This window comes from Chenopodium album, chromosome 10 (genome assembly GCF_948465745.1).
Source record: "Chenopodium album chromosome 10, dcCheAlbu1.1, whole genome shotgun sequence".
Lineage (NCBI taxonomy): Eukaryota > Viridiplantae > Streptophyta > Magnoliopsida > Caryophyllales > Amaranthaceae > Chenopodium > Chenopodium album.
The window spans coordinates 53,171,036-53,191,314 of NC_137843.1; the positions used below are offsets into that span (position 1 = coordinate 53,171,036).

Genomic DNA, 20,279 nt, shown 5'->3' on the forward strand with positions numbered 1-20,279 from the left:
ACTTAGTAAGCTGGACATAGAATTTACAAAAATTAATAAATAAAAAACTTGTGATGAGAAAAAAGAGATGAACAACAAAGGAAGTGAAAACACAAAGAACAGTGCTGAACACGTTGAGTTCACATTTCAATAGCTAGATGCCTAGAAAGTAAAAAGTTTAGTACAACAAAGAAAAGCCTAAAATTTCTCACCAGACTGCTAATTAATAAAGTCGAAGGTAACAAGCTGGGTAAACATATAGATGTTTGCTATAAGGGCCTGTTCTCATTGACTGAACTCAGCTGAACTGAACTGAACTGAACTCAGCTGAACTGAACCGAACTGAACTCAGCTGAACTGAACTGAAATGAATATTTTATAAGAGAAGGAAATTAGGAGCTGAACTGAACTGAACTTAACTGAACTGAGTTGAACTGAACTGAACTGAACTCAGCTGAGGTCCTCCGTTTCTTTCGGAGATGCTGACCCGCAGCGAAGCAGAGGGAAACTCAGAGAACCGGAATGATTGGCCTTCACTCTCCAACTGACAGACTAACAGACTAGAAGAGAGAACTGCCGGGTCGGGCTCTCGATCAGCATAGATGGGCGGTGTGGTTTTACTTTCACGTAGGTGGGACAGCGCGGATGGCTTAGAGTAAGGAGAATTCCATCTTTTTTTCGGCAGGGGAGGTTGAATCAGAATAAGAGTTTTGGGGGGAAACGTTCCTTTCCTGCCTCCTTCGGAAGAAAAATTCTGGGCCGACTACGTAGACCGTAATGCTGAAACTATAGCGAATGCATCTATCGTCATTGATGCATAAATAAAGATTATTCCCTAAGAGCTTGTCCAGTACCATCTATACCCCTCCCTTTTACTAAAGGGGAGCCCCTATAGACGTAAAGACTTGACTTCACTGAACCGGCAGCGAGCAAGGGGCAGCCTTATTGCAGTTCCTTCCCCCCCAAGGGGGGCCTCGGGGGGCTCACTACTTATGGATAGACGTGGGTAGTGCCTGCTGTTAACTCTTGTTTACTTTTTTTTAGGAGAGTGCGCCTGACTGTGAGACCGACTGGTCGAACAGAGACGAAAGGGTCTAATTCCGCGATAAAAGAGCTCTGTTTCCAAACAGATTTGAACTGAACTCAGCTGAATTGAACTGAACTGAATTTCAACGTAAGAGAACAGGCCCTAAGTAAAGATACAATCTTTTTATTGCATTTCTATTTGATACAATCTTAAATACAACAGACATTCATTAAGTAAGCATTTGGAGAATTTATACAAAGAAAACCATACCGAATCAAATGTGCTGAATTGGACACTTCATTGAACAATCTTCACAATCATGCCTCGAAGTAAAGATGGGCATCGTGCCGGGCCGAGCCGGGCCGTGTCTGGGTGAGCTCGTGCTGGGCCGTGCCGTGCCAAGTTTTGGCACACCCCGGCCCATGTGCCTGGCAAGCCGTGCCGTGTCGGGCTGCGGGCCAACCCGATTTATTTATTTTTTTAAAAAAAAATATACATGTATATTAAAAAAAATCGATATATAATTTTTTTTTAAAACAACTTAAGTTTATATAAATAATTTTATTAATTTATGTTTATGTTAATGTTAATATATATATTTTTTTTCAACAACCTTAATTTATATAAGTTTATATAAATAATTTATGTTTAATTTTATATAAATAATTTTATTAATTTAGCAAAAAACAATAATGCTTTGCTAATAATAATAACAATAATAATAATAATAATAATAATAATAATAATAATAATAAATACGTGCCTTGCGGGCCACGTGCCGGGTAGGCGAGCTATGCCGGCGTGCCGACCCACGGGCCGACGACCGTGCCGCCCGCTATACCCGTGCCGTGTCTGTGCCAATTTTCTAGAATTTTGTTCACGGCACAGCCCACAAGTGAGCCGCCGGGCCGGGCCCGTGCCACCCACATGTCAACACGGCTCATGGCCATCTTTACCTCCAAGCAACAAATTACCAAATCAACCACAAATAATAGGGCGACAAGTTAAAAATAAGCTAATCGATACAATAATCAAAGAGCATGTTAAGAAATCTATGCTTGTCTTTAAGAAATATGATAAGAGTACAAAAACACCCCGTCAGAATTAGTTGTCACATTGTCTCAACCCTCCATAATTAAGGTTTCACCATTCTTCACTAGAAAGTCCTACGTCTCTAAAAAGTCCTTCGTAATAGGACAAACTTTTAAAAAAATCGGATGTACAATAAAATATTGTACATCCGTTATAAAGTTGCCCTAAAATGAGCAAAAGTTATCCCTAAAATGAATAAAAGTTACCCCCAATATGTATAAATATAACCCTTTACAAATAAAAATTATCTACGCTTTATTAGTAAAAAATCACATTTTAAATGACTAAAAACCAATTATTAGTGATTGAATGTAATTAAATTACTTTTATAAAACTTTTCTTGTTGTTTATTTATATAAAAATTGTATTAGGTTTAAAGTTACCTAAAAATAGGCAAAAGGTTACCCTAAAATTAGCTAAAAGTTACCCTTATACTACTCGATTTACACTAATATTAGTGTAAACCGGGTGTATACAAAAGTTTTTCTCGTAATAGTTGTTTCTTTTTATTCTCAAAATCGTATACGTGACTATAAATAGCGAACAGATAAAGTACAATATTTATTGAAACTACATCAACGATTCAGTGGGAAGCAACTGAAGCTACACATATATGATCTAGTAATTGATTTCTTCTTTCATAGGATAATACTTTGTACCTAATGTGCATGATAATCCGGTAATTAACTGCTAAAATATCATACACAAGCAATAACACAATTCTAGGGCTGCAAGTTTTCAATAAAATTGAGGATTATTAATAAACCTTGAAGAAATTTCTTAAAGAGAGAATTATTTGTAAAGGAATAAAAAATATTTTTAAAAAATTTAATTATAAACCCTCGGTGCCTTAATTCAAGCTTAAAAGAAGATTAACGTGCAATAATCAGAAAAACTCAAACTCACAATTGAATTACGAATAAAATTACCGAAAATTAGGTTTAGAACAACAAATTGCGAACTGTAACCAACAACATTAAGCAAAAGATTATGCAAAAAAAAAAACCGTAATTCAACGAATGCGAAAAGGAAAATTGAAATCAGGCGAATAATTACCATAAATTAAGTATGAAATTGAGCTCAGAAATTGAAAAAATTTCAACTTACAGATTGATTTTCATGATTTGATCAAGAACTTTTGCAGCCGAAGTTGCTCAGGCAGTGAAGCAGAGAGAGAAACTGCGAGTGTTGCCATTGGCGCGAAACAGAGGGGTAGAAGTTGGACTGGACCATATATAACGGAAGAATTAAGACTGGCCCAAAATATGGTGACGGGCTGAAGGATATCTCGTTAGGACTTGGGGTAACGTTACGGCCAAAACTAACAATAGTAGGTAATTTTTAGGTGTCGAGCCATGGGTAGTTGTCGAACTTGTTAGAGTAGTTTGTAGTTGTCAATTAGTACCGGGATAAAAATAAGATGTCAAAATACTTTTTGATATTCTTATTGTTTGGGAGGCTGCCCCAGTTTCTCAAGATGAGAAACATCTAATGTTTCTCAATATGAACAGTGGAAGACGTGTGCGAGACACGTGTTACATCTTGACTTTTTCCAATTTCCTTCTTCCTCCTCTTTCGTCTTCTACCTTAGATCTCCAGCTATAACCAACCAACCTCCATCTTCTTCCAACAATCCCAACCCATGACCACCTCCATTAAAGCTGCTCAAGCTTTCCTCTCGAGAATCACCCATTCTACCGCCATATTTTCAGCGGCTTCGCCGCCAAATTAAACTAAAACCCTAAGAAAAAAATGTGGGGGAGGGGGAGGGGGGGAATGGCGTATTTTACCCCAAAGGGTAATTATATCATCCTACTCCATTAACGAATCTTGTCATGTTCAATTTTTCCATTAAAGTTTCCTTGTTTCTGCATTGGCGTTTTTCAGTTTCCATTGAAACCTTGGATTTGTGTTTCCTTGAAAATTCAAAATTTTTATACAAAATTCCAACATTACCCCAACTCAAAGACTGAAAATGACGAATTTGCCCTTTTTGAAATACAATAATCATATACTATAGTTGTAAACTTGTAAATAAGTAATTATAATTTGTCAAACATTACACACTACCTTTGAAATGCTAATAGTAAATCTGGCGTTCGAGAAAAGTTACGTCTACGCTAACCGCTACTTTAACTACTACCTAACAAGTTACTCTTTCGTTTTCCAGCTACTATTGATTACTACAAAACACTAATGTCAAATAAATATGATGTTGTAACGAATGCAAGAAAGAACAAATATTGAAAGCAAAATTAACAAGAAAAACACACACATATTTACGTGCTTCACCAACAATGTGTTGGCTACGTCCACCGGCAAGCGAGGGAAAATCTTTATTGAACTTGGGAAAAATAGATTACAGAATCAAAACAAATTTGAGACCAATCACAAAATGCAGATTGATTGTCTCTCAGATTTCTAATGTTATCACTCTCAGATCTCACAGATGCGAAATACTCAAAAGACTCTCAGTTTTCTAAAAAATCACTCAACTAATGATCATACGGCTACAAATAACCCTATGGGTGTGTGTGTGTGTGTGTGTGTGTGTGTGTGTGTGTATATATATATATATATATATATATATATATATATATATATATATATAGCACTCCATAATAAGATAGATAGACCCACTAAAAAACGTGAACCGCCTCAGCATTAAATGCTGCCGCGCGCAACTCACATAGTTGCGCTGACCCTTTATGCGCAACTTTCAGACTTGCGCACGCCAGCCGCGAGCACTCCCAGTGTTGCGCGCGACCGAGCTCTCGCTCAGCTGCACCTAAATACCTCTACGAGCTATAGCTCGCTTGCCTAGGAGCTATGGCTCCCCTTTTCGTTGCAATCTTCAACCTTGTCAACGAACTACTAAGTTACCTTGCGACTAATCCAAGACCCGAAAACAAATTCAAGGCATATTTCTAGCATATGAGGCTATTGAAGAATACAACTTTTGAATTATGTTTTGTTGTAGAGATTAAATAAGCCCGGCTCAAGCTAGTTGATCGGGTGTCGGCTTGTTATTGAACATGGTGTAGCTTGAGTCTTAAGCCATTTTTTTCTAGTGTCCAGTGGAATTTCATGAATTTTAAGCTTAGAATTAACTTATGGACATTTTTCCAGAGAGTCTAGTTGGACTAGGAACTCTAGTGTATAGTCCTGGTAGACCAATATGATTTGACCTATGATTGCCTCTATTAGTAACTGTAATTTAACTCTTACAATTTGAGCTAAAATTTTATATCCAAGCACTCTTTTCTTTCTCTATCTTATTCATGGTCTTTTATATACCCCTATATTCATTATAAAAAATCATTTACGTTTTAATCTTTTGCCCTTAAGATTTTTTCCATTATAGTTGTAGTAAAATCTCATTCAAAACTCATTTGTTAATTTAATAAACAAACTTTTGAACAATAATCTTAACTTCTTTCAGTAATTGTGTCAAAACTTGAAGATAGAACTTCATATTTGATTAATTATTGTCCATCACTTCATGAATAACTGGTTTAAGTTAATCTGTAGGTACGTTCATGTTTGATACATAATAATTGGTTAAAACTTGAAAATTCTAATGTGTGACATGCAAAGCTTTCTCAACATATTTAATTTATTTGTTTTTTACAATAAACTAAAGTTTATAGCTATTTTAACATGTCACATGTAGACAGGAAGTTATGCAAAGGACCCAATTAAAGAGTATTTAATTAGTGTCTAACAAAGACACCAAGTGGCGCATGCTCATTCTAGCGCACCAAGCTGGATTGGTGCTTAGTGGAACTTGATTCTAATTTAGCCTCCTTGGGGCAGACTTAATTCTGCTTTATACCTCTTTTTGACCAAAAAATTTACAAATAAATCTTTTATCTATTAGCTACGATGTACTTTTTTTTATCAGGAATATTAACTACTACATCAAATGTAAGCATGAACTTTGGGCATGGCTTCAGTAGTAGAGATATTGAGATAAACTTGAATTAACTTAATGGATTTATGAAAACTTAAGATCATTATTAATAATAGGAAAAATTGAAAAGAATAATCTCACATTTGGCACATCTTCTCAAAACAATCCCACCTTTGCGTATTTCGGGAAAAAAAAATCCCTCCTTTATACCCCATACACTCAAAACAAGCCTTTTACTTGTTGGTGAAATTGGTAACCTGTTTAGAAGGGCTTTTGCCACGTGTCGTCTTATAATTGGTTTTTATTATTTTTTTGAATAATAAAGAAATAAACAAAAAAATTAATAATCCTTAGCTTCTTCTTCCTTACCCTAACGGATCTCCCTCCATCTTCGGACCCAACTACCGCCAGAACAGCCGGGCCAGCCGCCCTCCTTGATTCCCTCCCCTTCTCCGACTCCCTCCCCTTCCCTGTTCCCCCTTCCAGTTCTCCTTCCACGATTCCCTCCCCTTCCGGACTGATGCCGCCGGACCCAGCCGCCGATTCTCTCCCCTGCCGGATTTAGCCTTGGTGTGTGAAGTTGACTTCTCGTTGCTAAGCCGCCCGAATGCCGAGAAACTCCAATTTGATCCGTCGTCCAGTTGGTGTATTGATCGAGTTATGGCCGGGTAAATGTCTAAATCCCTTCGCCGTCGGGCCCATACACCACACCTGAACGAGGTTTCTGATTTAGGTAGGTTTCGAATTGGAGGTTAAGTGGGGATTTGGGGTGCAGATTGGACATGGCAACCCCTTCACCGACAATTGAAATTGAAGGCGAATCACCGAATATTGTCAAATTCTGCCGTTAAAATGCTTGGAAAACAGAGTAACTGTAACACCTCTGATTTAGTAGCTGATAATAAACAGGAATTAAAGGAAAAATAAACAACCTTTACATAAAATTTCGAAAACAAAACACCTAAATCGGAGGTATTACTGCCACACTTGACAACCTGTCAAGTGTTAAGACTTACATAATCCCAATAATTACAACTTAATAAACTAGGTGAGCTATTCATATAACTTTACAAACTCGTTATAAAAATACTAATCGATCACTTGAGCTCCTTTAGCTACGATCACTTGATTAACCTGTTTAAACAATCTTGATTGCTCACCATTAAGGACAAATTCCAAAATAGATCGTCGCAAGGCCACCATAAGAAAAAGACATGGCCGCAAACACAAGTCGCACAACAAAACAACACACACGTCAGCAAAAAGCCGAGTAATCACCACTTATCAAGATACAGAGAATAGTATAATAATTAACATTACTAGCTCAATTAAATAATGTAGTTCAAAACTACATTACGCCTTGTACTATGAAAATAACCTTTATCAAACACAACCTCGAAAAATAATACGAACCTTTACTCAATTAATTCATATGTCCCATAAGTGTGCCATGTTCTTTGTTTTATACCTAGCCTTGGACATGGGTAATTCAAACAACAAACCAACAAGTATAAAAACTTGAATACTCTCAATAACCAGAAAACACATTGAACCAGACCACATATGGGCCAATTCCCACTAGAGAGGACCATAGAAAAATAAATAATAAATATTATACCTCATTCTTAACTCATGATTATCATCCTCTTACCAACATGCCAAGGACTAAGGTATACAACGCCGAGCCTCAAACCAAGAATAAAATAATAATTCTCAACCTTTTGATATCATACTTGATCAAATAACCATTCACTAATTGATAAATAATATCTCAACAATGGCACATGTTCCAAATAACATAACAATTCGATTCATAAAACATCTCAACCCTTATAGGGAAATAATTCTAATACCCAAATATAATCAAATCTCAACCCAAAAAATAATACTCCGCATCAGTAACCCTAAACCTCAAAATAATACTCCCTAAAACAACAACATTAAAACCCTAGCATAATCGATTATAAACATAAAAAAAAAAAAATACAATACTCAAATCCAATCAGATCATGTAATATCATAACAATTCATCATCATATATATATGTACAAGATTTCTAGTAATAAATCATACAATTCACATATAATTATACGAAATATAATATAAATAACTCTAATATAAGGTTCGTGTGATTACCTTCGTAATCAACTATAAATAGCACCAAATTTCATCAACAAAATGTTATTCCTTCGCTGGATTTGGGACGCAATCAAAGTAAACTCGCACAACAACCCTTAGAATAGGAAACAACATGACTGACATGAGCACCACCAAATATATATCCCTAAATAAACCTATAAAAGCACCAAGCATTAAAAAAAAAACACACCCCTTATGAATAGTGCATTGACCATTTTGTCCCTAGAATTTGCCTTGGCTTTGCTTATGAATAGTGTACTTTCTGATATGCCCCCAATATTTTTGCATGTGAAGCACTCGTGGTTTATGAGCTGGGGACAGCTGTACACATGTCTGCTTTACTAGGAGTACACTGTGTGCATCACCTCTCTTTCTTCAATGGTGGAAATTGTAGCTCAGCATGTACTAACCTGTGCATCACCTCTCTTTCTTCTAATTGGATGATGGCGGAAATTGAAGCTCAGCATGCAGTAATCTGTGCATCACCTCTCTTTCTTCTAATTCAACAATTTTGGCACTGCAAATGTGCTTACTCCATGTCCATGCTTCGAATTGGTACTTGCTGCATTTTGTAGTTGTTAACTCTTAATTAATTTTGAAAACCGTTCTTCATAACTTATCAGCTGTTAAATTTGAGATATTTGCGCCTTAAATTGATTAATTTTTTTTTAAGGGATTAGTTGATTTTAATTTTAAAATATAGAGGTTCCAGGTGATAATTCTTTGTATTATGAGTTTAATTGGTTTTAAATTCTGAATTATTAAAAGTTCAACCTTGGAAGTGACGCTTCCTAAGATTAGTAGTTGTTAAATTCTTGCTATTTTTGACTTAATGACAGCTACCTAAGTAACATATATTAGTATTTGTGACCTGAATGGATTAATTTTTTGTTTAAGGGATTATTTAGTTTTATTTTAAAGGCCTGCAGGTGCCAGGTGATAAATCAGTGTATTACGGGTTTAATTGGTTTTAACTTTTGATTTATTAAGAGTTCACCCCCAATTGGCGCTTTCTAAGATTAGTACTTGTTAAATTCTTGCTATTTTGTATTTAAATGGAAACTATTTAAGTAGCATGTGATTATATACCTGTTCAGTGTTTATACAAGGGTATTAGTTTATTTTTATGATAGAGATGCCAAGTGATAATCCATTGGTACTTTATCACTTTTACATTTTGATTGGTCTTGGCCTTTGTCATAGTTATGTGCTTGTTCAACTAATTGCTTTATGCAAACAAGTTTAATGCAGTTCTTTTTTGGTGTTTCAACAGGTTAGTCTTTGGACCAATGGCTTTGGGAGGATCAAATAGCTTGGGTTTAGATGTTGAAACACCTAATTACTCAGCGGTCTATCACTTTTCATAATGGGTAATAGCGTTTCTCTTCTTTTATAATGTGCTTTTGTTTGGGAAGTGGGATTAGCTGCTTCTTTAATGATTATAGGCTCTTTAACTTTGTCATTAGATGGATTTAACATGTTCTATGTGTGCTGGAGCATGCTTGCTTTATTGTAAGATGTACCAGGTACACTGTATTACCTGTTGGTTTTAGTTTTGTCTGGTTTCACTTGTTTTGTCTTACTGTCTTGTAGCATACATAAATACAGGAGGGTTCATTTGGTTTCCCTCATATGCAACATACAAACTTAAATTCCATGGAGGTTACATTAGAGGTAATGCATAATTTAGATTTGGGTTTCACTGGTATTAGTTAACAACTTCACAACATTGGATCACTACACTTTCATATGTCTGACTCTGAATACATAACATTTATGAGCTTGCTTAATTGGAAAAAAACTAGTTCAAAAACATGCACACACCAGAACATTTAGAGTACCCTTGCTATGGTAACGATAGGTTGATAAGGCTGAAGTTGCTATGTGGCAAGGAGATTGTGAATGTTATTAGTGCTTATGCTCCCCAAGTGGGTTTAGATGCGGAAGAGAAACGACAATTTTGGGAGGATCTAGACGAGGTGGTACAGGGTGTCCACCACTCAGAGAAGTTATATATTGGAGGGGATCTAAATGGGCACGTTGGGGCGAGCCGAGAGGGCTATGGGAGTGTCCATGGAGGCTTTGGGTATGGGCAGAGGGACGCCGGTGGTGAAGCTATTATGGATTTTGCCCAATCATATGATTTAATTTTGGCTAATACTTGGTTTAAGAAGAGGGATTCACACTTGATAACTTTTCGGAGTGGAGCAAATGCAACTCAAATAGACTTCCTGCTCACAAGGAGCATAGATAGACAAAGTTGCCTAAACTGTAAGGTTATCCCAGGGGAAAGTGTGGTCACCCAACACCGGCTATTGGTAATGACTATTCGTCTGAAAGAGAAGGCGAAGAAAAAAGTTAGACAAGAAGAACCGAGGATAAGATGGTGGACCCTAAGGGATGCAAAGGCTAAGGTTTTTACAGAAAAGGTAATTGAAGAAGCGGATTGGGATGGAGAGGTGGATCCGGACATGACTTGGTTACGAATGAAGAACTGTTTCCTAAGAGTGGCCAAAGAGGTCTTAGGGGAAGTAAGGGGAAGAACTTCGATACAGAGAGATACTTCGTGGTGGAATGAAGAGGTGAAAGCAGTAATTAAGCAAAAAAGGGAATGCTATCAAGCCTTAGGAAAATGTAGGAGTGATGAAACCTTTGCAGCGTATAAGGAGGCTAAGAGTAAGGCAAAGGCAGCTGTTCGTCAAGCGAAAGAAAAGGCATATCAGGAGGTTTATGAAAAACTTGATTCCAAGGAGGGAGAAAGGATCATTTATAAGATGGCAAAGAGAAGACAAGAGGCAAGGAAGGATATTGGCATGGTGAAGTGTGTCAAAGATAAGAACCAAATGGTCCTAGTGCAAGAGGAGGACATCAAGGACAGGTGGAAGGGGTACTTCGATGAATTATTTAATGGAAGTAATGGAGTTGTGATAGGAGATACCTCTGTGAGTGATGAAGAAATCAACATGGAGTATGTGCGAAGGATTAGGAGAGTAGAGGTGGAGATTGCACTGAGGAAGTTGAAACCTAAGAAGGCGGTTGGCCCTGATGGGGTACCGATAGAGGTGTGGAGGTGTTTGGGTAAGATTGGTATTGATTGGTTAACAAACCTTTTCAACAAGATATGGACGGCTACAAGGATCCCACAAGATTGGAGGAAGAGCACCTTGGTCCCGGTTTATAAAAACAAAGGAGACGCTCAAGATTGTTCTAACTACCGAGGAATTAAGCTTATGAGCCACACTATGAAGCTGTGGGAAAGGGTGATTGAACAAAGGTTGAGGGCATACACAAGCATTTCAGATAACCAATTTGGTTTTATGTCTGGGAGATCTACTATGGAGGCAATCCATTTGATAAGACAAATGATGGAGTTTTATAGGGTAAAGAAGAAAGATCTTCATATGGTCTTTATTGATTTAGAGAAGGCATATGACAAGGTGCCAAGAGAGATACTTTGGTGGGCAATGTTGAAAAAAGGTATCCCACGAAGGTATGTAGACCTAGTTAAGGATATGTATCGGGATGTGTCAACAAATGTGAGGACATGCGGAGGGTTGACAAAAGATTTCCCTATTACAATCGGATTGCATCAAGGGTCTGCATTAAGCCCTTTTCTTTTTGCAACGGTTCTAGATGAATTAACTAGACCATTTCAAGATGAGGTTCCATGGTGTATGTTGTTCGCGGATGATATCGTTTTGGTGGATGAGACTAAGGACGGGGTTAATGTTAAGTTGGAGCAATGGAGGCAAAGGTTGGAATCTAGAGGGTTTAAGCTAAGTCGGAGTAAGACTGAATATTTGGTATGTCGTTTTGGCACTCAGAGGGGGACAAGCAATGAAGTGGTGAGTTTGGATGGAAAGGATTTGACCATGAGTGAATGTTTTAAGTATCTTGGGTCGATCATCCAGAAGAATGGTGACATTGATCAAGACGTAACCCACAGAATTAAGTCAGGGTGGCTTAAATGGAGAGCGGCCACGGGAGTGTTATGCGACCGCAGCATTCCCCTACAGTTGAAGGGAAAATTCTACAGGACTGCCATAAGACCAGTGTTGCTCTATGGTACAGAATGTTGGGCTTCTAAGAAAGAGCATATTAAAAAGATGGAGGTTACGGAAATGCGCATGTTAAGGTGGATGTGTGGAAACACTTTAAGAGATAGAATCAGAAATGAGGTTATTCGCAAGAAAGTAGGTGTGGCAGACATTGCAGATAAATTAAGGGAAAATCGTCTGCGTTGGTTTGGACATGTAAGACGGAGACCCGTGGGTGCACCGGTGCGAAGAGTGGAAGAGTGGGATCATGGAGGGATTAAACGAGGAAGAGGGAGACCAAAAATGACTTGGTTGGAAGGAGTGAGGAAGGATATGAAGTGCATGGATTTACGTGAGGATGAAGTTTTGGATCGTAAGGGATGGAGGAGAAAGATTTATGTTGATGACTACACGGAATAATCATATTTGGTTCATGTTAGCCGACCCCACTTTTGGGATTAAGGCTTTGATTGATTGATTGATTGATTGATTGATCATGAATAATGCACAGACATCATGTTACTGGACTTTCCCTTGCTACCTTACTGATACAAGTTCTCTTTACTATTTGGCTGATTAGCTTTGCTGTGGTTTACTAAAAAGTTTGTGAGCTCAAACTTTGCTTGCATGGGTTCAGTAAATGGATTGTATAATTAAACTGGTTGTGTGTTGCTAGACAATATTTGGACTTTGATGGGTTTACTAAACAACATTATGAACTCCAAATTTGGCTACATTGGTTTTACTTTGATTTTTATGTATTTGTTTTTTATTCTAAAGCATAACATTGTCAAAGTAATGAAGTATTTGGTTCCTTGCTAAGGTATTGAAATACTTTTATCTTTTGGCTGTTTTTATGCAGAGTTATGAACTTGTAATGGGTGAAGATGGAGATTCTGCTGTAAGTGTTTTCTAAAGGACAACTATGTTGATTTGGTGTATTCATTGTGTTGGTTTTGCTTATTTCTGTTGATGTTTGTTGAATTTGTTATGTTCTTTGCACTATATGTTTCATGCTTTAATAAGGTCATCAGATTATTGATATGGTTTTGGTTGTTGTAGTTTTTGTTTGCTGCATTTGTCATATTTTCTTTATTATATGTTACATGCCTTAATCAGCTAACTTGCTTGATTTTATGTTCATTTGCTGTTTGTTTTCTGCCAATATTGTTTGCTATTTTTTTTTAAAATTGCTGCCTTTGTTATGGTTTGTGCATTACATGTTGCATGCCTTAAAAAACTAATTAGTTTACATTATATAGGATAGCTAGCTTGCATGTTTAAATGAGATGCCTTATACTAAATGAGTATAATATTTTGGTACAATTTAAATTCCGATTGGATGTAGCTGAGGTTAAGCTTCCTTCTATATGTAGCTGAGGTTATTAGATGTCGTAGAACTAGGGTTGGTTACATAAGTACCTTTCTCATTTCATGGGTATGCACACATGTGGGTGGACCTGAAACTCGGAAAGTTTCTATTTTCTTTTCCCACCTTCTTCAACAGGTTGTTAAATACCTGAAACTCCCTCTCACTACTCCGTGTTTTTGTGACGCTTTATAAGCTGTTTTTGGACGTAAAAAAGCGTCGAAAATTTTGTTCTCGACGCTTTGCAAAAGAGTCGGAAAAATGTGAGTCAAGATTTCTTTTGGACGTAAAAAAGCGTCGGCAGCCACGACGCTTTTTGGTGTCTAGATAATTCTACAGAACGTCCAAAAATGGGTTGGTTCGCGCTATCTGTTAATGTTTGCGACGCCCTTATATGTCTATTGTGATTTGTGAGTAGGATTGGAGACGCTTTTCGCTGTCCATATATCTTTTCAACGCCTTTTGTTGTCCATAGATTTTGATTTGGGCGACGCTTTTTAGCGTCCACTCTCCCTTTGGCGGGAATTTTTTTTAAAAATGCACATCAAATGTCCTTAACGTAAAAAAGCGTCCACAATGTTTTTGAAGTAATTTTTTATTTTACGATATTAAAATTACAATGCATGTAAATCGAAAAAACACCACAATGATGAACTTATCAACAAAAAAAAACATTATATATATATATATATATATATATATATACATAGTTATTTAAACATAATATATATATACACACACACACTAAAAAGATAAAGCTAGCTAGCGATTAGTTAACATTGTAATTTGTTCATAGTTAATTAAACTATCCGACAAAGTAATTACAAAAAAAAACATCAGCAACATGATCGTCAAAAACAAAAACTTTAATTAGCCTCAACTAATTAATAATTAAAAAAAAGAAAAAAAAAACTAATAACACAAAGACTTAAAACCCCAATTAGCTGCACTTGATAAATCGATGATGATGATGATGATGATGATATCTTGGTAGTCGCTAGTTTTTTATGCTCAAATATCCGCCCTAATTCATTCTCCTGTATTCATCAAATTACCTTTTCCAACCTTCAAGATAAAATTAAAAAGTAATTAGTACATATATATAAATATTAAACATACCGATGAAGTTAGCTTATTTATAAACTTATGACTAAAAATCAATGAAATTTTTTTAGTCATAAACTTATGACTAAAAATTTTCGAAAACCCTGTTGGAATAAAACACCTTAAAAGCCTAGAAACAATATATAACTCAAATTTCTTCTTAAAAGAACAATTAAAACAAAACCCAGCTGCTGTAAATAATATGCGAAAGGAATAATAATATGACAGCAACCTGATCCACAGCTCTTAATCAAACCTGCCATTAAGAATACATCTTATCAAAGCTCTTAATAAAAACTATATCAAACCTGTTAATCCAATACTATATCAAACCCACCATTCCAAATTTATTAAATAGCAATTCAAGAACTAACATAAATTTGTGATCCCAAATTTGCATATATAATGAATTAGCACATATTAAATAAGTTTAATTTGCTTTAGAGAAATTATATACAGATAAAATAAGGGATTTGCTAGGTTCAGACAACATAAGTTGAACCAAACAGAGTATAGTTGGTGAAAAAGCACTAAATCAGCCAGAAGGCTGACCATATCCAACTAAACTGCTAGTGACTACATAAATATAGTTAGTTATTCTCTATCCCTGACAGGGGGGCAATTACCATTTCTGACCCTCTTAATTCACCCTGATTTCAACACTAACATTATCATCTCCCAAGCCAGTAGACCTACCTCAACATCAGCTAGAAAGCTTTGTGCAGGTTCACACAGGGAAAAAAAATTATAAAGAGATGAGCAACAAAAAATAGCAGATAAAGGGAAAATACACAAGTTTTCAACTCAACTCCATATCTTAACCATCAGTCAGATCAAGGAACAAAAGAAGGTTCTATTTTGCATGAAGTATCTATAGTGCTAATAAGCCTTATTGAAACCATGACAACAAATTACTTTTGGCACTAGTAAAAAGTATAACTATCGATCAACTCAATTTTAGACAGTTACTTCATTATAATTGACCAGACTGAAAAGAGATGGAAGATATTACACACCACAACACCAGCAGGTGGCTCACGAGAACTAGTTAACAGAGCTAATACATAGTTCCTCTACAATCATTCTACTGTTCTATTAGTTTACATTGCACTCACCTAGTCTATTGCAGAAGAAAATACCAAGCTGTTATGGATCCAAGCACCCCACACACCAACTCAGGGTCAGCCCTTAGCTTGGGTCAAACCCAGGGTCAAACCCATCCTGGTCAACCACCCTTAGTGGTGTATACGAGGCGCAAAAGAAGGAGCAAGTAGGGGGGCAGCAACTAGCAACAGCAGCAGGGGCATTTCTTATCAACAACACAAATTCCATTAAGAAGATCAAGTGAAGGAAATGAAGGCAGCTAGTTTCTTTCTGCTTTATTTATGTTTTTCCATTATTAGCTTAAGCATCACATGTTTAACTTTAAGGTCAGCTTGACCATTGTAGTATAAATATGGTAGTAGTATTATGCAATGGATCAGCCCAACCCAGCTCCACCAATTCAAGTATGGTAGTAGTATTATGCAATAGATTGACCATTATTAGGCAATGCTTTTTGCTTTTTTCATTTTTGATACAATAATTAATAGAGTATAGTTAAAAGACAAGTGGGGACAACATACTAATAATAGTATGGGAAAAACACAGGGATTACCTTAATCACTGGCAATTTTATTCAAACTAAAACCCATCCAGAAGTAAATCACGCATACAATAAATATTTTCATATGAAGCTACTTGACAGATTTATAACCTCAAGCTATTAATTATCCCATTAGTCTGTAATTCCAGTAATTAGAAATTAAACAACAGGCTTTCCTCCTCAAATTAGTGCAAATTAATTACATTATTGTCAAGTAGTAACTGAGTAAATAACACAAGCAAGCATCACAGACTCACAGTCTAAACAGGACTCAATTTTTCTTATAAAGACGACCTTGAAATAAGTCTAAGATGAGTTTTATTGTCAAACTAATCAAGAGAGATCTTCAAAAACTAATACCTCAGTTCATGTAGCCATAAGTTTATAACAGTAACAACTCTAAATATCCATATCAGGGAAGAAATAATAGTACCTGTTGGTTTGCCATACCCAAGAATTGAGATGTCTTGTTAAGAAGATCTGGAGAAGCATTCCCCTGACGAATGGCACCCACAATATCAGAAACTTGTCCCATAAGCGTTTTAAGAAGTAAATTATTTTGTTCGACCTTGTCTTTTAGCTTTTCATTTTCCTTTTCAAGTGTGTCATTTTTTTGGTGCAAAGCAATAACTTCTTCTTTAACATTGTGCATTAAATTAATCCTCCTTTGAACTTTTCCATAACCTTTCTTCCTTAAGAAACCACGCACCCCGTAAATGTCGCCCTTTTATACCCCTAGTCCGTAACCTAAAGGACGATCCAGAATCTCATCGCGATACATGGTATGGTGAAAAGCTTCATCTTCGAGCTCTTGTTGTGACTTTTTAGGATACAACATCCTCAACTCTTCAACCTTAGCACTTACAGCATCCTGTACCAAGTTTAAATAATGAACACGGGGATTAAAAACAGAGCAACATATTTAGCAGACCATCTAGCATAATCAACAACAAGAATAATGACATGAACTTTATTAATTCATAATTTCTGCAGTGACTATGTCAGGAATCATACCACAAAATCTGCAGTGACTGTGTCGGGAAGAAAGCTTCCGTCCTTACCCGTATGAGCTTTTATCCAAAGAGCTAATAAGCTCATTTTTTGTCCATGTTCATCTTCCTATTAACAATAATGTCAAAAAGACCATAATAAGAGAAATCGACAACATAATGAGATGCATCATAAATAACACAACGTATATGAATAAGAAAAAGAATTATATTCATTTATACGTACTTTATAAGCTTATTTATGCTACAAATCTTTATTGTTATTTATTTGATTTTATATATTTTGAGACTAACACTCTTTTAAGTGAAATATAAAAGGCCACATATATAACTAATCCATACATAATCAGCTTGTTGCTTTGCAAAGCTATTAGAGCCAGATATGTGAATCTGATTCACGAAGGCTCGTGCTTTTTTTTCCAGCTATAGACAAATTCTGCACTCATATTCAAACAGTTAGTATTTGTCAAATAATTCAACCAAGACTAATTAAAGCCTAATATATTATTAGTAGTGAATATTTTGTTTACTTTCGCTTTCTCTGAATCCCAATACTTCACCAACTTTACCCAATTGTTACTGGTTATTCCATGCGGTGGTTCCTGATTACACATCTCTTCCACTGTTTTCTCATATGGCTTGTAATGCTGTTTTTTCAAAAAGAATTTGAACTGTCTCCAGGCTTTATTGGCACGCTTGAGAGCTTGGCTGTCATATTCCACACCATTAGGATCACAAAGTGGTCCTAATTAGTAAGAAATTATGAAATTTGTAAGTAACTTGTAAGTGGTCTTACTTGAAAAAAGCTAATAATTGGTTAGAATATTTTATGCAAAGCTAGTGTTCAATGTACTTACTTCCTTTTATTTGGTTGTCGATTGCATGCCAATTTTTTTCTCCAACTGGACAATGAGTCTCCATCTTTGCCATCATACCAATGAATTTAACCAATATATGTCCACCTTTCCTAATCGGTTGGCATAGATCATTGAATTCAACATAGTACTTGACGCCACTATTGCTCCAAACGTCAATTGGCAGAATTATACCACTCACCAATGTAGTATTACCATTGGCGTCTACAAAAACAATAAAATAAAAAACCATTAGTTTACTAATTGGAAAACATGATTTAGGGCTCTTGAAGAACTAATTTTGCTTTTAATTAACACCATGCAACTAATACTCATCTATTTTATGCAACCGCAAATAGAATCTCAATGATAAAGTAAATTAATTGTTGAAGGTAAAAAGATTACCTATGGTCAGAACCTCCTCCTTATCATCAAAATCTATGTTTACAGGCCAATCGAGAAGTGACTTTGGTCGTAGAGACTTAGTTTTGTTCGGGATCTCATTGGAATTTTCACCACTTTTTTGTTGTGTTTGATTAAACTGTGGAGTTGCTGCTGAAGTTTTCACGGCACTAGTACCAAGGTTCTGAGAACCTCCCTTCCCAGGTTGAGGATGCTGAAGTGGTTGGTGAGAAGTAGGAAAGGAAGTCGAAGGGTTGTTAAGGGAGTTGAGTTTATTTGAATGTGGTATATTAGGTGGAACCCTGGAAGAGAGTTGAGGTGGGTTCTTTGACTGGTAACATGAAGAATCCTTAACTGAACTCAATGTTGATCCAGTTGGAGGTTTTTTCCAAATAGATCCTAGACTATTAGGTGGTGGTTGTGCACATTTTGTAGTTGTATCAGGTGGAGAAAATGGCCCCCACTTTTCATTCTTAAGAACCTCAGCTGGTGGTGACTGAATAGCTTGTTTTTTGGTTGGTTTGGAAGCAAATTCACTTATAGATGATAGTGGATTATGCAACTTAGATGCGGTTGTATTTAGTGACTGATGATTCTGGATCTTGTGACTTAGCTGTGGCAGCAAGTATTTCCCTTGCTCTCTTGCTTCGATAAGTCATCTTGTACTATATATAACACTGCAAGATAATTGATGCAAAAAGATCAATATATCTAAACTGATATGAGAACGATGAATAAATAGCAACATATCAGAACTGGAATAAGAAACCAGAATGAAAAATACTATATCTGAACTCCAAATTAATCACAGAAATGACAATAATCTGATAATTTTGCTCATTTTTCCCACAAAAAAAAATAATAATCCACTGAATTGCACATTAAATCAGTGACAATTTATCAATCTTTTAATTCAAAATTGAAATAACAAATAAGAGCAGCAATAAAATCTATCCACAAGAGTTGAAATAAGAAACAAGATTGGCTAAAGAAATTTATTCCATTAACAACTTTGACAAATTTCAATAAATAAATCAAATATTACACCTAATCGAAGTTGTGAACTCCAACAAAAACAAACACACACTAATAGAAAAAATTCTCTAAAATGTTTTAAGCCAATTATTCAGGTATATCAAACAAGTCCCTAGGCTTAGTCTTCACAACATGACACCATCCTTTTTGTATCTCATCCTCAACATAAAAAACTTGCTTTTCTTGAGATGAGAAAACAAATGGTTCATCATGTAAATATCAACCGGTGTGCATCAACTTTGAGAAATTGACACGAACACTTCCATTCGGGTTTGTTTTGATACCCCTACGAATATCGACCCAATCACAACGAAACAATAGAACCTTAAAAGAACCATAATAATCTAATTCAAAAATTTCTTTGAGTTTTCCATAATATTCGTGGCCCTCAGCTTCCACCATGATTCCTGAATTTTGAGTTGTTCGAAATCGCTCGCGATCCACAATATCAAATTAGTAACCATTAGTAATAACACTTTTCATCCTTTTCCCGCAGTTACTCAAGCCACCTGCTAAGGCTTTTCTTAACTGTCCTTCTACCGTGCTATCATCTAAATAATGGACCTACAATTCGGGAATATATAGTTAGACTAAAATTGTTGTATAAAATGAAAAATAGAAGGAAAAAAAAAACCTAAAAGTAATAGCATATAACCTGGTTTTGCAACCAATC

General features: G+C 36.0%; 2 long non-coding RNA genes across 3 annotated transcripts; one reads left to right on the top strand and one right to left on the bottom strand.

Moving 5' to 3' along the window:
* The first annotated feature begins 8,376 nt into the window (after positions 1 to 8,376).
* Positions 8,377 to 16,212, top strand: LOC145562530 (uncharacterized). Of its 2 annotated transcripts, XR_014094400.1 has the most exons (4): positions 8,377 to 8,705; positions 9,424 to 9,824; positions 13,050 to 13,088; positions 15,790 to 16,212. It is a non-coding gene; the product is annotated as an uncharacterized LOC145562530 (long non-coding RNA). The 2 variants fall into 2 exon arrangements; XR_014094399.1 differs by having other exon boundaries at positions 8,379 to 8,705; positions 13,050 to 16,212.
* On the bottom strand, positions 14,484 to 17,419 carry LOC145562531 (uncharacterized). The gene is made up of 3 exons (XR_014094401.1): positions 17,320 to 17,419; positions 16,739 to 17,176; positions 14,484 to 14,621 (listed from the first exon to the last, which is right to left on the bottom strand). It is a non-coding gene; the product is annotated as an uncharacterized LOC145562531 (long non-coding RNA).
* Positions 17,420 to 20,279: the final 2,860 nt, after the last annotated feature.